Raw genomic sequence first — 15,145 nt, forward strand, 5'->3', positions numbered from 1 at the left:
CAGGATTACGTTTGGCCAAACACCTCGGGGTTAAACAAATTGATATTTTCAGTGACTCCCAATTAGTGGTCAACCAGGTTACCAACAACTTTGATGCTAAGGACAGCTCCATGGCAGCATATCTTGCGCAAACACAACTTTTGCTCAAGCACTTCCACTACCAGATCACCCAAGTTCCTCGAGCGGCAAACAGTCATGCAGACGCCCTGGCTCGCCTCGCCTCAGCTGTGGAAGACAAGATTGGAAGAAAAATTCATGTCGAACTGTTGGCAACACCAAGCACCATGGCCGCAGAAGTATGCAACTTACAACAGGGGGATAGTTGGATCACTCCGATCTATAATTTCCTTGCTCATGGCACCCTCCCAAATGATAAAGTCCAGGCTAAGCAAATTCGATACAAGTCTACCCGCTACCTGATCATCAATGATCAACTCTATAAGCGAGGTTTTAGCCTGCCATACTTAAGGTGTCTTACGCCTGCCGAGGCGGAAATCGTCCTTCGGGAAATACATGATGGAGTCTGTGGAGATCATGCTGGATCTCGGTCCCTAGCACACAAGACTTTTCGCCAAGGATATTACTGGCCAACACTCCACCAGGATGCCATCAAAGTATCCCGCTCATGTGACAAATGTCAACGATATGCAACTATTCCTCATTCCCCTCCAGAGCCTCTTACTCCTATGATCAGCCCTTGGCCCTTCGCCCAGTGGGGACTTGATTTGATCGGCCCAATGCCGGCAGGGAAGGGCAAAGTCTGTTACGCAGTCGTTGCAGTGGACTACTTCACAAAGTGGGCCGAAGTAGAACCCTTGGCAACCATTACTGAGGCAAAGATAGAAGACTTCGTGTGGAAGAACATCCTTTGTAGATTCGGCATTCCCAATGCGATAGTCACTGACAATGGGCGACAGTTCGACAACAAGAAGTTCAGGTTGTTCTGTTCTAAGTTCAACATCAACTTATGCTTTGCCTCTCCAGCTCATCCCCAGTCTAATGGACAAGTTGAGGCCATCAACAAAATAATCAAGCGCACTTTGAAAACCAGCTTGGACAAAGCTAAAGGCTGTTGGCCAGAATTTGTACCCCAAGTTCTTTGGTCATATCGCACTTCATATCGGACTTCAACAGGAGAAACTCCATTCTCACTTGCCTTTGGCACTGAGGCGGTTGTCCCTGTTGAGCTCGAGCAAGCAACATTCCGAGTCCAGAACTACATTCAAAGTGAAAATGACAAACAACTCACCCTCAACTTGGATTTAGTCGAGGAACACAGAAACCAAGCTCACTTGAGGAATGTCGCCTACAAGCAGCGCATCTCCAACTATTATGACTCTAGGGTCAAGCCTCGTTCTTTCAAAATAGGAGACTGGGTCTTAAAGAAAAGATTACTCTGCGACAGAGTCCCGAGTGAAGGCACACTTAGTCCAAACTGGGATGGACCGTATGAAGTCATTGGCATCAGTCGCCCTGGCTCTTACACACTTAGAAGCTCCGATGGCAAGACCCTTGGCCATCCATGGAACGCTGATCACTTGAAGTACTACTACAAATAGACTCACGATGTACAAGTGTTGAGCTATAGCCGTTCGGCATCCTATGTAATGAAGGCCATTTGGCAATGAATTCAATAAAGAGGTAATTTAGCCAACTCAGCCCTCACTCTTTTACATTCATAGCAAGCGATGCCGGAACCCTTCTCAATCAGAAAGCAATCCGTCTTCCACAGTCACTACAAAACAAGCAAATGAAGACCGTGTCAAGCGCCAAAAAAAAAAAAAAAAAAAAAACAGCTTCATCCAAAAAGCTTCACCCGAAAAGCTTCACCTCCAAAGCTTCACCCACAAAGCTTCACCTAAAAAGCTTCACCCGAAAAGCTTCACCTCCAAAGCTTCACCCACAAAGCTTCACCTAAAAAGCTTCACCCGAAAAGCTTCACCTCCAAAGCTTCACCCACAAAGCTTCACCTAAAAAGCTTCACCCACAAAGCTTCACCCAAAAAAAACTTCACTCGAAAAGCTTCACTTAAAAAAGCTTCACCTACAAAGCTTCACCTAAAAAGCTTCACCCAAAAAGCTTCACCCGAAAAGCTTCACCTCCAAAGCTTCACCCACAAAGCTTCACCTAAAAAGCTTCACCCACAAAGCTTCACCCAAAAAAAAACTTCACCCGAAAAGCTTCACTTAAAAAAGCTTCACCTACAAAGCTTCACCTAAAAAATCTTCACCTAGAAAGCTCCCTCTACATACTTTCATCTACAAAGCTTCACCATCAAAGCTTCACCCAGAAAGCTTCATCTACAAAGCTTCACCATCAAAGCTTCACCTCGAAAGCTTCATCTACAAAGCTTCAACACCAAAGCTTCACCTACAAAGCTTCAACACAAAACCTTGCTCCAAATAAACAAATTTTGTTCACAAAACCCAAGATGCCCTTGAACTTGTACAAAAACACTTGGGTAAACATAAACATTTTTTGTTTTACACCCACAAGGGCCCAAAATTTTCCTTCTTATTTATTCACTTATATATGTTCCCAAACATATTATAATAGATCCAACAACAAGCCAAAGTCCCAAGTTTCATAATGGACAAAAGTACAAGCAATTCATCAATAATGAAGGTGCTACAAAAATTGGAATCTGCCCCAAAATAGAAATCCAACCCAAGAGACTTTTTCTCTCTCTCCCTCTTCCGCCTCCTTTCATCTATCAAATTTCTGCAACCTCTGCTCTTCTCCAATGGAGCTGAATTTTGGACACCCTATAGTTCTTGAGCATATGAACAACTTTCAAGAAGGAACCATTTCTGTTTGAGCGACGGAAATTAAAGTGTTGAAGCTCCAAACATGACAGTCGGATTCTTGCAGATTTCGAAGCTGCTGTGATGTTTCGAAGATCTGGAAATATTTAACCATTAGTTCATTCTGAATTTTTGATATGTTATGAAAGAGACGATGAGGAACAACTTCAATGAAGAAAGCATGCTGATCTGAACAATAGAAAATGGAGTTTCGAAGCTCACAACAAATCTGACGGGTTGACAGAAAAATAATAACCAGTCATTCATCATACCTGGATTTCTGGAGTTATACTGCTCCGAGGGATCTCAAATTTGGATATGTTGTAGTTCACGAGCTGAGGAACAACTTCAATGAAGAAAGCATACCGATCTGAACAAGAGAAAATGGAGTTTCGAAGCTCACAACAAATCTGACGGGTTGACAGAAAAATAATAACCAGTCATTCATCATACCTGGATTTCTGGAGTTATACTGCTCCGAGGGATCTCAAATTTGGATATGTTGTAGTTCACAAGCGGAGGAACAACTTCAATGAAGAAAGCATGCTGATCTGAGCAAGAGAAAATAGAGTTTCAAAGCTCACAACAAATCTGACGGGTTGACAGACAAATGATAAACAGTCACTCATCATACCTGGATTTCTGGAGTTATACTGCTCCGAGGGACCTCAAATTTGGATATGTTGTAGTTCACAAGTTAAGGAACAACTTCGATGAAGAAAGTATGTTGATCTGAACAAGAGAAAATGGAGTTTCGAAGCTCACAACAAGTCTGACGGATTAACAGAACATTGATGAACAGTTACTCATCATACTTGAATTTCTGAAGTTGTACTACTCCGATGGATCTCAAATTTGGATATGTTGTAGTTCACAAGATAAGGAAAAACTTTCATGAAGACGACTTTGAAATCTGAGCTATAGAGAAAGGTGTTATCTTGCATCCACTCAGGCTGATTAGTGGAAACAAAAAGCAATTCCACCAAAGAAAAGATGAAAAAGAGAGAAAAGCTACTAATTGCACTTGATCTTGTCTAGTCAATAGCATGCAGCATCAAACACACAAAAGTTGGAAATATTTTTAGATAAAGCATATACGAATGTGTGACATCGAAACAAGGATTCGTTACTTTGACAAATTAGTAACACGCGAGACACCTCATTCGGCAACTCTCTTCGCCTGAAGACTTGGGGGACTCCCACCATATGCTACTGCACCTTGATACTCGGCAGTCTCACAACCACTCAGTGACTTGGATTTTTCAAGTCTCTAACCGAGAAGTTTTCCTCACTCGGGAAATTAAGGGAACACTACCTCAAACTACATGCTTCACTTACAAAGCTTCAACAATACAGGTTTCAACAAAAGCAAAAATTCAAAGAACTTTATGAAGAAGGCTTTGGTGTATTTAACACAATATGTTGAAATGAAGCAAAGCTTATTTATTAATATTTTCGATAAGCCACAAATATGTACATATACATGAGGCAAAATAAACAAACAAAAGGGAGCCTTCACAAAGGTTGCTTAGGGGAAGTCTCAGCAGTCGGTAGAGCCCCAGAAAGAGAAAGCACCGGAGGGTGGTTATCCGGAGCCTCAGTACTTGACAAAACCCCAGAAGGAGGAGGCATTGGAGGTTCATCATTTGAAGCTTCATTACCAGGTACAACCCTAGAGGACGAAGGCAATAAATGCCTTTGGAACAAACCCACAAACCGCTGATGATCAAGTAAAACCTTACCATCAGATTCCTTCATCTGGTCAAGCTTCCTCTTCATGTTTGTAGCATAGTCATGGGCGAGCCGGTGCAACTGCTTATTCTCATGCTTGAGCCCTCTAATCTCCTGTTTGAGACTCATCACTTCAGCAGCCAATGATTCAACTTGGCGGGTTCTAGCAAATAGGCGTTGGGCCATATTAGACACAGAACCTGCACACTGAACACTAAGAGCCAAAGAGTCCTTAACAGCCAACTCATCAGACCGTTTGGAAAGTAGTCTGTTATCTTTGGGAGTGAGAAGGTTCCTGGCCACCACAGCAGCGGTCATATCATTCTTCATCACAGAATCCCCAACGGTAAGAGGACCGGTAGGGGATATGAAGGATGGGCGCCATATGTTGTCTGGAGAAGGCGTGGCTGTCTCTTCTCCAAGGTTCAAGTCAAAACGACGGTCGGAGGGTCCAAACATTTTCAAATGTGTTGAAGAGGGAAGAGGTCAGACAAATCAAGATCTTAGAAGTGCAAGAAATGAGCTTCTACTGGTAGAGATTCAAGTGTGCTGTGGAACTTAATGCCAGCCTCTATAAAAATCTGCACTCGACGGAGCTTCAGAAATCGAAGAGGCGTTTGCTTTCTCAAAAGCTGGGCTGCTCAGAGACCACAAGGGCCGATCTCAGAAATCGAAGAAGCACCTGCTTTTTCAGCCTCGTCAGCACCTGTCACATGCACACTCAGCTTTGCAGAAATTACGGGCAATCTGTCGAAGATTTCTGGTGAAGTAGAAAGCACGTGAATCTTACTGTTCAATCACCGCTCTCCATATGCACCATCAACTCCTCGGGTACCACATATAACTTTGTCAAAGATCTCTGACAAAGTTTAGGCACGAGAATTTCGAAGTTCCAGCTACCCTACTATTACCCATAAGGGTAAAGGAACAGCACCACTGCTTGACAACTGGAAAGTCCCTATGTGTGTCGACCTCCGTGTTTTGCGGCAAGACAGGTTGGCAAGAACGTCCAACCTTTACTCACATTCGAGAAAAGACTCCCAACATAATTACTTTCTAAAAAACCGGAGTAGCACCGCTTTCCGAATCTCGAGAGTCAGATCCTCGACGGGATTGCTTGTTCGAAAACCGAAGAGGCACAACTCTCAGAACTTCGAGAGCCAGATTTCCTTAGATAAAGCTTGTCTGTAATCTTCACACGTAACATCAGCTTTCCAGATACCACATACCACTTTTTCAAAGTGCTCTGACAAAATTAAAACACGTGAAGCTGACAGCTCCCACTACATTGCTGTGACCAAGAAGGGTAAAGGAATAGCATTACTACTTGTTATTGGGAAATCCCTATATACATTGACCTCCCTCCTCAACGGACAGGCAAACCTGCAAAAATGCTCAACCCTTTCTCGCATTCGAAAAGGCACCCTCAACATAACCTCTCGAAATACTCAGCTTTATTTCCCCCCGATAATACCTCAGCAAATAAGCCACACCAAGAACAAGAGTATCTCATATCATCAGGATCGAAAGCAAGAGTATCCCATATCATGCTTTCTCCCTGTCTTTGTCTTTGTCTTTGTCCACACCTGCAGGACAAGGAGAAAGAGAGCAGTCAGTCGGAACCTGAAATCAAACCTCCAATTTGGAACTGACTGCCTGGAGCCTTTGCCTGGTTGCTTACTTAGCATTGCTCTCGAGTACTCATCCTCAACTGCTGTCAAGGTCACGAATTCCACCGGCAAATACCTCATGACAGTTGATCAGATATTGGCTCTTTACACTGAAGCTGCCAAGCGTGGATGAGTCACTATGAAGGAATGTTCTGAAGGACCATTTAAATACAAAGGTTGCACACCACTTCTGCCATGCAAAAGATTGAAGCAGAAGGTTCAAACGGTGAGCTGAAACAGATCACTACAGCACGACACCTTTCCATACCGCATTCATTATTCCGTCAACAGCAAAAGTATCCCATATCATCAAGGTCGAACGTACTCTAGATTTGATGGACTTGTTTTGACCCTCAAATTTTTGAGTCGGCCTTATACTCTGAAGGGCACCAGAAAACCCTCCAGCACAGTTCAAGAATAAGCCTGTGGAAAGTTACTTCTTCAAAAGCAAAAGTATCTCATATCATCTCTTATCCATTTGCTTCTCCTTATCCTGGCAGTTGAATGAGAGACAAGGAGAATGAGAACAATCAACCGGAAGCCGAAGTCAAACCTCTGATCCTGGGTTGCTTACTTGGAAGTTTGACTGCTTACCTTGTCTGTCACCTCTTTCGGCAGATCTCCTAGCTCGGCGACTTGGGGGACTCCTACTATAGGGTTTGTATCACACTTGACTAAGCCCGAAACTACAACTAAGCTTTAAGTGAAATTGATACATTACCTTGTGCGTCAACATCAGCTAAGTACACCATTCCCGGATGGAGGAAAGGTACTTCCAGAGAAGGGCAGATGAAGATCAGACCACACTTCGGTACTTAGAAGTTTCGTGATTACTCAAGGGATTGGATCTTGCAAGTCCCCAACCGAGGAGTTTCCCTCACTCGGGAACTTAGGGGAGCACTGTTTGTACCATACTTGACCAATCCCGAAACTACCGAGCACCGGCCAACGCTATACTGTCAAGGACCCAGAAGAGTTCCCCTCCGACCAGGAGGCCAATCACTACTCGACACGTGTCAAGATTAGAAGCCAATCAGAGCGCAGCACGTGTCGACATCAAGAACCAATCATAACATGACATATGTCAATGTGACAAAGCTACAAGTTTTTCTATAAATAGGGGTCATTCCCCCACAATATGGCCTAATGCCATTTTGTGTTAAATCATTCACAAGAACTCACTAAATTGAGAGCTTGATCCTTTGTACTTGTGTAAGCCCTTCACTACTAATAAGAACTCCTCTACTCCGTGGACGTAGCCAATCTGGGTGAACCACGTACATCCTGTGTTTGCTTCTCTGTCTCTATTTATTTATGTACTTATCCTCACTAGTGACCGAAGCAACCAAGCGAAGGTCACAAAACCTGACACTTTCTGTTGTACCAAAGTCTTCGCTGATTTTGTGCATCAACATGCTCCATGGTCGGCTGATTCTACAGTAACAATGTTGTTTATCCAAACTGAATATGTTCACTGGTTGCCTTCACAGTGCTGTTTATCTAAACTGAAGATGTGTTAGCGGAAAAGAAAATAAAAATCTCAAGGTGTTTGAGAGGTTTTTCATAGAGCGAGAATTTGCGCAGGGCAGTTTGTGTGTTGAATTGGAGGTGCTCTCGAATGGTGCACGCCGCCTTGTATTTATAGTACTGCTATATTGGATTTGGTGGCTGACACTTGTTGGACACTTGTTGCAGAATCCAATCTTTTTCCAAACTCATAAAACAATTTACGTTACGCAGGCCAAAGCTCATGCTTTAGTCGTGCCATCTCATGTAAACTAAAGCCACGTGTTCATTTGTAACAACCTGATATACTGCGATTTTATCTCCAAGTCTTACAGGTGTTGCCATCTGACTAAAATTCTTAGCATCCTGCCAAGGCTAGTCGGTCCCACCATCATAATCTTTTATCTCTTCATGCATGGTAAACCTCATGTTGCATCACGTCACTATTTCCATGTTCATCTAAAATTTGAAACCTTTCATATGTGACTGGCTTTCCAAACAAGATAAAAGCTCATCTTGACTTTTCAAACTCATAATCAAAAGTCTAGCCTATCTAGGCTTCTTACCTCATCATAACTCCATCACCATCAAATCCTAGGCTTATCACATCACCACCAAAAGCCAAGCCTATCTAAGCTTCTTCATGATCTTACCATGCATGCACTCATCCAATTGATGTCGTGCATATCCTAATATTCCATGTGTTCAAATTAATTGGGATTTAGACAAATATTAGGTATTAGGTTTAAATAATTTAACATACTACTACGAGATAATATCATGATTAAAATCACAACATTATTTCAATAATAATTGAAAATCATTTCAACCACTTTGTCATTCAACGGTCTAAATTTTTGTTCATTCAACGGCCTCGATTACTCGGGCCGATAGTGTAATTTTGGGTCCAAACATTGCCCCCCAGTTTCCTTGAGCTTCGGTCCGAAAGCCGAATGGTTAAGGAAATTAATTGTTCATAGCCAGCAAAATCCTGTATTGCAGAAAAAACTTTGTTTCTCGGCAACAACATCTCTGTATGTGTGTGTGTATATATATATATATATGGCAGGCCGAATGACCCCATGGTCGAGAACCAGCACTCCAGGCCGAATGGCCATAGAATTTATATTATATATATATATACACACACACACACACACGGCAGGCCGAATGACCCGATGGTCGAGCACCAGCACTCCAGGCCGAATGGCCATAGAATTTATATTATATATATACATGGTAGGCCGAATGACCTCATGGTCAATACCACATTTTTGTGACTAAAAAGGTCAAAAGTCTTAATGTTGGCACTCTCCTCGATTTCCATCATTGTCTCCAGAATGACTATTGACAAATTAGGTCCACAATTTGAATGACCTCAACAGTTGGCTATATATATATATATATATATATATATATCACACACCTGCCCATAAAGCTGCAAGCATTAAATGGCTTGGCCCGATAATCTTTTGGCCGAGACTTCAATATCGATTTTTTTTTTGTTTATAAAAAACCTGGGCCAAAACCAATATTGCTGAACTCGGTAAGAGACCTTGCATCTTCCTGATCCTCAGCCTCGCCCTAGACAGCCGAGAGTTATATATATATATACACACACACATATATATAAGGTCAGGTGTATGTCTCTGTTGCCCCCTATTTTCTTATGCATCATCAGCTCAAACAGTAAGAGTATATAAAAAGAAAACTGAAATCTAAAATATTGGAATAAAAGTGGCCGATCTATGAGAATGAGGAGGCCAACGATGCTTTATTCCAAGTCGAGATCTAGTAATAACAAAATCTTCAAATTGATTTTGCTCTAGGCCGAATAAAGAATTTTCTCCAAATATTTTTTACTTGGCGAAATATTTTCCACTTTCGGCTGCCGAATGTGTTGAACAATTATTATGCCCCCCCCCAGGCATAATAATTTCGTCAATTTTGGCTTTTAACTCGAACAACTTATCCGAATGAGGTTTCTCTATATCGGCTTTATCCCCAATAATTATATCGATTAGCGTGGTTTGTTTGGCTAGGCCTATGTCTCAGCCTTGTCCGTCATTGGAGCACTCATCTGACAAATCATTTTCTAAGTCGATTTGTGGCTCAGAAACTTGAACTTTTGCTTCTAGGCCTACCATAATTTTAGTCTCGACTGAAAAAATAGGTGGCCTAGGTTCTTCTTCGGCCGTATCGACAATCTTCTTATGCCAAATTTTGATTGTGGCCAGAGTGAAAAATTGCCCCCCAGCCTCTAGCCCTTTTTTAAGAACTCCAGTACTCCTCAAGGAGTTTTGTTTGCTCCTCGACATTTTCCTTTAATAAGCGCCAAATATAACCCTCACTGAGATCATGATGTATCATATGAACTCCGTAGTTTTAGCACTGGGTCTCATCGGGAGTGCCAAAATGTTGACCCTAAAAACTACCAAGCCTATGTAATTAATAAGCTAACTAAGTCATTCGGTTGTTTGCGGGGCATGCTAACTAGTCGGCCAAGCTCGGCCAATGAGTAAAATTTGTTGATGTTGCATTGGGCGCTTTGCTGACTTCTGAATCTCGCAACTGCTGTCGAGGAAGGAACACATCTCGGCCTTCGGGTTCTAGAACCTGAAGACAAGGCTGCTAGTTCTGCAAAGTTCAATATCAAATTTGGCTTTCAATAGGCTGAATGTAGTAACTTGTAACACCTCACTTCGCCGCAAAGGTTGATGAGATGACATATGCTAATAAGGATTCGAAAATCCTTCTCGATCGAGACTTGGATAGATAACCAGTCGGCCTCGACGCAGTGCTGTTTATCCAAACGGAAGGTGCTTCGCGGTCAGCTGATTCTACGACAACAGTGTTGTTTATCCAAACTGAAGATGTTCATCGGTTGCCTTCACAGTACTGTTTATCCAAACTAAATATGTGTTGGCGGAAAAGAAAATAAAAATCTCAAGGTGTTTGAGAGGTTTCTCGTAGAGCGAGAATTTATGCAGGGCAGTTTGTGTGTTGAATTGGAGGTGCTTTTGAATGGTGCACGCCACCTTGTATTTATAGTACTGCTATACTGGCTTTGGCGGCTGACACTTGTTGCAGAAACCAATCTTTTTCCAAACTCATAAAACAATTTACGTTACGTAGGCCAAAGCTTATGCTTTAGTCGTACCATCTCATGCAAAGTAAAGCCACGTGTTCATTTGTAGCAACCTAATATACTACGATTTTATCTCTAAGTCTTGCAGTTGTTGCCATTTGACTAAAATTCTTGGCGTCCTGCCAAGGATATCTGGTCCCACCATCATAATCTTTTATATCTTCATGCATGGTAAACACCCTGCTGCATCACGTCACTATTTCCATGTTCATCTAAAATCTAAAACCTTTCATATGTGACTGGCTTTCCAAAGAAGATAAAAGCTCATCTTGACTTTTCAAACTCAGAATCAAAAGTCTAGCCTATCTAGGCTTCTTACTCATCATAACTTCATCACCATCAAATCCTAGGCTTATCACATCACCACCAAAAGCTAAGCCTATCTAGGCTTCTTCATGATCTAACCATGCATGCGCTCATCCAATTGATGCCGTGCATATCCCAATATTCCATGTGTTCATATTAATTAGGATTTAGACATGTTTGTACCATACTTAGGGTCTCCGTATTTAGATCTCGTATAAATACTCAGGGGACTTAAATGTAATTATGTAATAAAGGAAGTGGCAAATATGTAATAAATGAGGAGCCTTTATTCTATAAAAGGACCCTCAATCTCACAATTAAGGAAAGCCTTCTCACTTCCAGAGGCCAACTCTTAGGCCTTAAGCTCCCTTATCCTCTCAAAGCTCTCACTCTCATATTCAGTGCTCTCTCTCATTCATAAATACAATCAGTGTGGACGTAGCCCAAACCTTGGGGTGAACCACGATACATCTTGTGTTATTTACATTTCTTGCAGATTCATGGTCGGATTTACATTGTTCCAAAACCCCTCCAGTTTTGTGGATCAACATTTGGCGCCGTCTGTGGGAATCGACACGAAAAGTTATGTCGATTCTCTCTCAATTTCTCACATCCACAGTGAATCTGCAAAAACCCAAGAACCCAAAGCTTTCCCAGAAAACCCACGGAGCCACCTCATCTCTCACTCAGTCTCTATCTCTCTACAAACTGCAAACAAAATCCTAGCAATCCAAGTAGTAATCCTACCGCTTGCAGTCTTGTTTATTTGACAGCATGCTTTCTCTATGTCTTCACTTCCAGGACCCAGCAAACCAAAGGAAGGCCATTTGTCAACTCCACTACTCAGATCGAGGTTTATGCATGATTTTGCGGAGACTTTTAGCAGTTTCGTTTGTCTCCCTTGGAGGCGCAGATTGGCGTTGAGGTTTAAGATCCATGTCGCCTAACAAAGAAAGACCACCTGCATGCATGTGGGAAAGCAAAACCAGTTGCAAAACCCGCACTGCTCTTTGCCGCTGCAAGATCACAGTGATGTCAGAGTTAACCAGCGAGGATGGCCCGCAGCTCAATCGGCGGACACTGTGATGTCACAGACGGCGCCACCGTCGCATTCGGACCCCAACCACCCACAGCAACATCCGTCACTGCCGCATCAAGCCATGCGGTAGTGGAGAGCATTCCGGCCATGCTCGGCCACGACGATCGATTCATTCAGTACAACATCTTTGGCAACATCTTCGAGGTCTCTGCCAAGTACAAGCCCCCATCATGCCCAGCCTGACAATTAAAACAAGTTTGATCCCAGTCCTCATGATTCTCAGGGCACTAATGAATCATTATCTCAATTTACTGGAAGTGGGACCTTATTTGGAAAAGAATTCAGTGAGTCTATTATCTGTCAACCTGAGTTAGTAGGGACCAAGTCTCGTGAAGAAGAAAAAGGAAAAGGAAAGTGAAAAGAGAAAGCAAAAGGGAAGCACATGGGGACACTGCAAAAGCAAGGAATAAACACCGCACCAGAAAGATATGATTTACTTTTCTTATTTTTTGAATGATGTAATTTATTTTTCGTATCTTTCAGAGATATCTATATAAACCCCATCAGTGGGTATTAAAAAAATTAAAAAAAAACGAAAAAGCCCAAAATAAATAGGCTGGAATGTTGTGTGGAGGGAGAAGGCCCATAAGTCCAAAATAGTACCAACCAGGTGACCAAAAGTACGCCCAGTACTACAAAAAAAATTATTCGGCACCCGACCGCTATTATCGCCAACCAGGTGATCAAAAGTACGCCCAATACACCAAATTATTCGGCAGTCTGCCGCTATTATTACTAACCAGGTGATCAAAAGTACGCCCAGTACTCCAAATTTTTCGACAGCCTGCCGTTATTATCACCAACCAGGTGATCAAAAGTACCCCCAGCACTTCAAATTATACATGAGCATTACTCATATCAATCATATATAAACATTCATAAGCATCACTCATGTCAACATTCATGAGCATCACTCATGTCAACATCCATGAACATCACTCATATCAATCAACATAAACATTCATGAGCATTGTTGATGCACAAAACCAGAGGTCTTGGAACAACGTAAATCCGACCGTGAATCTACATGAAATGTAAATAACACAAGATGTATCATGGTTCACCCCAAGGTTTGGGCTACGTCCACACTGATTATGTATTTCTGAGAGTATTGAGGATGAGAGAGTTTCTAAGGGTGAGAGGGCCTAGGAATTGGCCTCTCCCTATTATGAGGATGAGGAGTCATTTTATAGAATAAGGGCTCCTCACTTATTACATATTTGCCCATTCCTTTATTACATAATTACATTTAAGTCCCTTGCGTATTTGTACGAGATCTAAACATAGAGGCCCTAAATATGGTATAAATAATAGTCCCTCAAGTCTTCAGTCAAGAGAGTCTTTTGGCTGGAGACTTGCAATTCAGTCCATATGTGGGCCGAAGTAACTAGATGTTGTCTTGAACTTATGCTTGATATGAGGCGGTGCTCAATCTGAAATGATGCTCAACTAGAAGTAGCACATGCTGCGAGGTTGCTCGGCTCATGGCTTATGTTGCCTTGGTTGGCTCGGCTTGTGGCGTCGAAGGTGAGGGAGTCCCTTTTATAGAATAAGGGCTCACTCATCAATACATAAATGATGGGCTAGAGTTGATGCTCGCGGCGAGGTGATTGCTCAGTAGGCGGCGATACTCTCTAATGGTGGTGAGGAAGTCCCTTTTATAGAATAAGAGCTCACTCATCAATACATAAATGATGGGCTAGAGTTGATGCTCGCGGCGAGGCGATTGCTCAGTAGGCGGTGATACTCTCTAATGGTAGAATAAGGGTTCGCTCCTCAATACATAAGTGATGGGTTAAGCGTGATGCTCGCGGCGAGGCGGTTGCTCAGCTGGCGGCAATACTCTCTTATGATGGTGAGGGAGTCCCTTTTATAGAATAAAGGCTCGCTCCTCAATACATAAGTGATAGGCTAGGAGTAATGCTCGCGGCGAGGCGGTTGCTCAGCTAGCGGTATTGCTCTCTAATGAAGGTGATAGAGTCCCTTTTATAAAATAAGAGCTCACTCCTCAGTACATAATTGATGGGCTAGGAGTGATGCTCACGGTGAGGCGGTTGCTCAGCTGGCGGCGTTGCTCTCTAATAAAGGTGAGGGAGTCATTTTTATAAAATAAGGGCTCGCTCCTCAATACATAAATAATGGGTGCTCTTTAATGAAAGTGAGGGAGTCCCTTTTATAGAATAAGGGCTTGCTCCTTAATACATAAATAATGGGCTAAGTCCCCTAAGTATTTTTCATGAGGCCCACTTGAGGCTCAATATATGGTACATAATGTAGTTCCCCAAGTCTTCGATCAATAGACTCTGTTGGTTGGAGACTTCAAATTGAATCCATGTATGGGCCGAAGTGGCGGTTGTTCGAATGTTGTATTTGTATACCCTGCACTAAAGCTTTGTAGGTGAAGCTTTGCAAGTGAAGCTTTGAAGCTAGAGCTCTGTAAATGACTCTTTTGAAGCTAGAGCTCTGTAAATGAAGCTTTTGAAGCTGATTGACATGAGTGATGCTCATGAATGTTTATGTTGATTGACATGAGTGATGCTTATGGATGTTGTCATGAGTGATGCTCATAGATGTTGTCATGAGTGATGCTCATGAATGTTAACATGAGTGATGCTCATGAATATTAACATGAATGATGGTCATGAATGTTTATGTATGATTGTCATGAGTGATACTCATGAATGTTTATGTATGAATGACATGAGTAATGCTCATGTATAATTTGGAGTAGTGGGCGTACTTTTCATCACCTGGTTGATGGCATGAAGGAGAGTACGGGTTGTCCATTTTATCACCTGGTTGGTGGCATGAATGGCTAGTTGCCAAATGATATTAGAGTATGGGTTGTACATTTCATCACTTGGTTGGTGGTAATAACAAC

The 15,145-nt window shown here is 42.3% G+C and overlaps 1 long non-coding RNA gene across 2 annotated transcripts; it reads right to left on the reverse strand.

Moving 5' to 3' along the window:
* Positions 1–2,496: 2,496 nt before the first annotated feature.
* Positions 2,497–3,711, reverse strand: LOC139193816 (uncharacterized). Of its 2 annotated transcripts, none has more exons than XR_011578312.1 (4): positions 3,439–3,711; positions 3,258–3,355; positions 3,077–3,174; positions 2,497–2,901 (listed from the first exon to the last, which is right to left on the reverse strand). It is a non-coding gene; the product is annotated as an uncharacterized lncRNA (long non-coding RNA). The 2 variants fall into 2 exon arrangements; XR_011578313.1 differs by having other exon boundaries at positions 3,258–3,350; positions 3,439–3,700.
* Positions 3,712–15,145: the final 11,434 nt, after the last annotated feature.

Source organism: Malus domestica, chromosome 17 (genome assembly GCF_042453785.1).
Source record: "Malus domestica chromosome 17, GDT2T_hap1".
Lineage (NCBI taxonomy): Eukaryota > Viridiplantae > Streptophyta > Magnoliopsida > Rosales > Rosaceae > Malus > Malus domestica.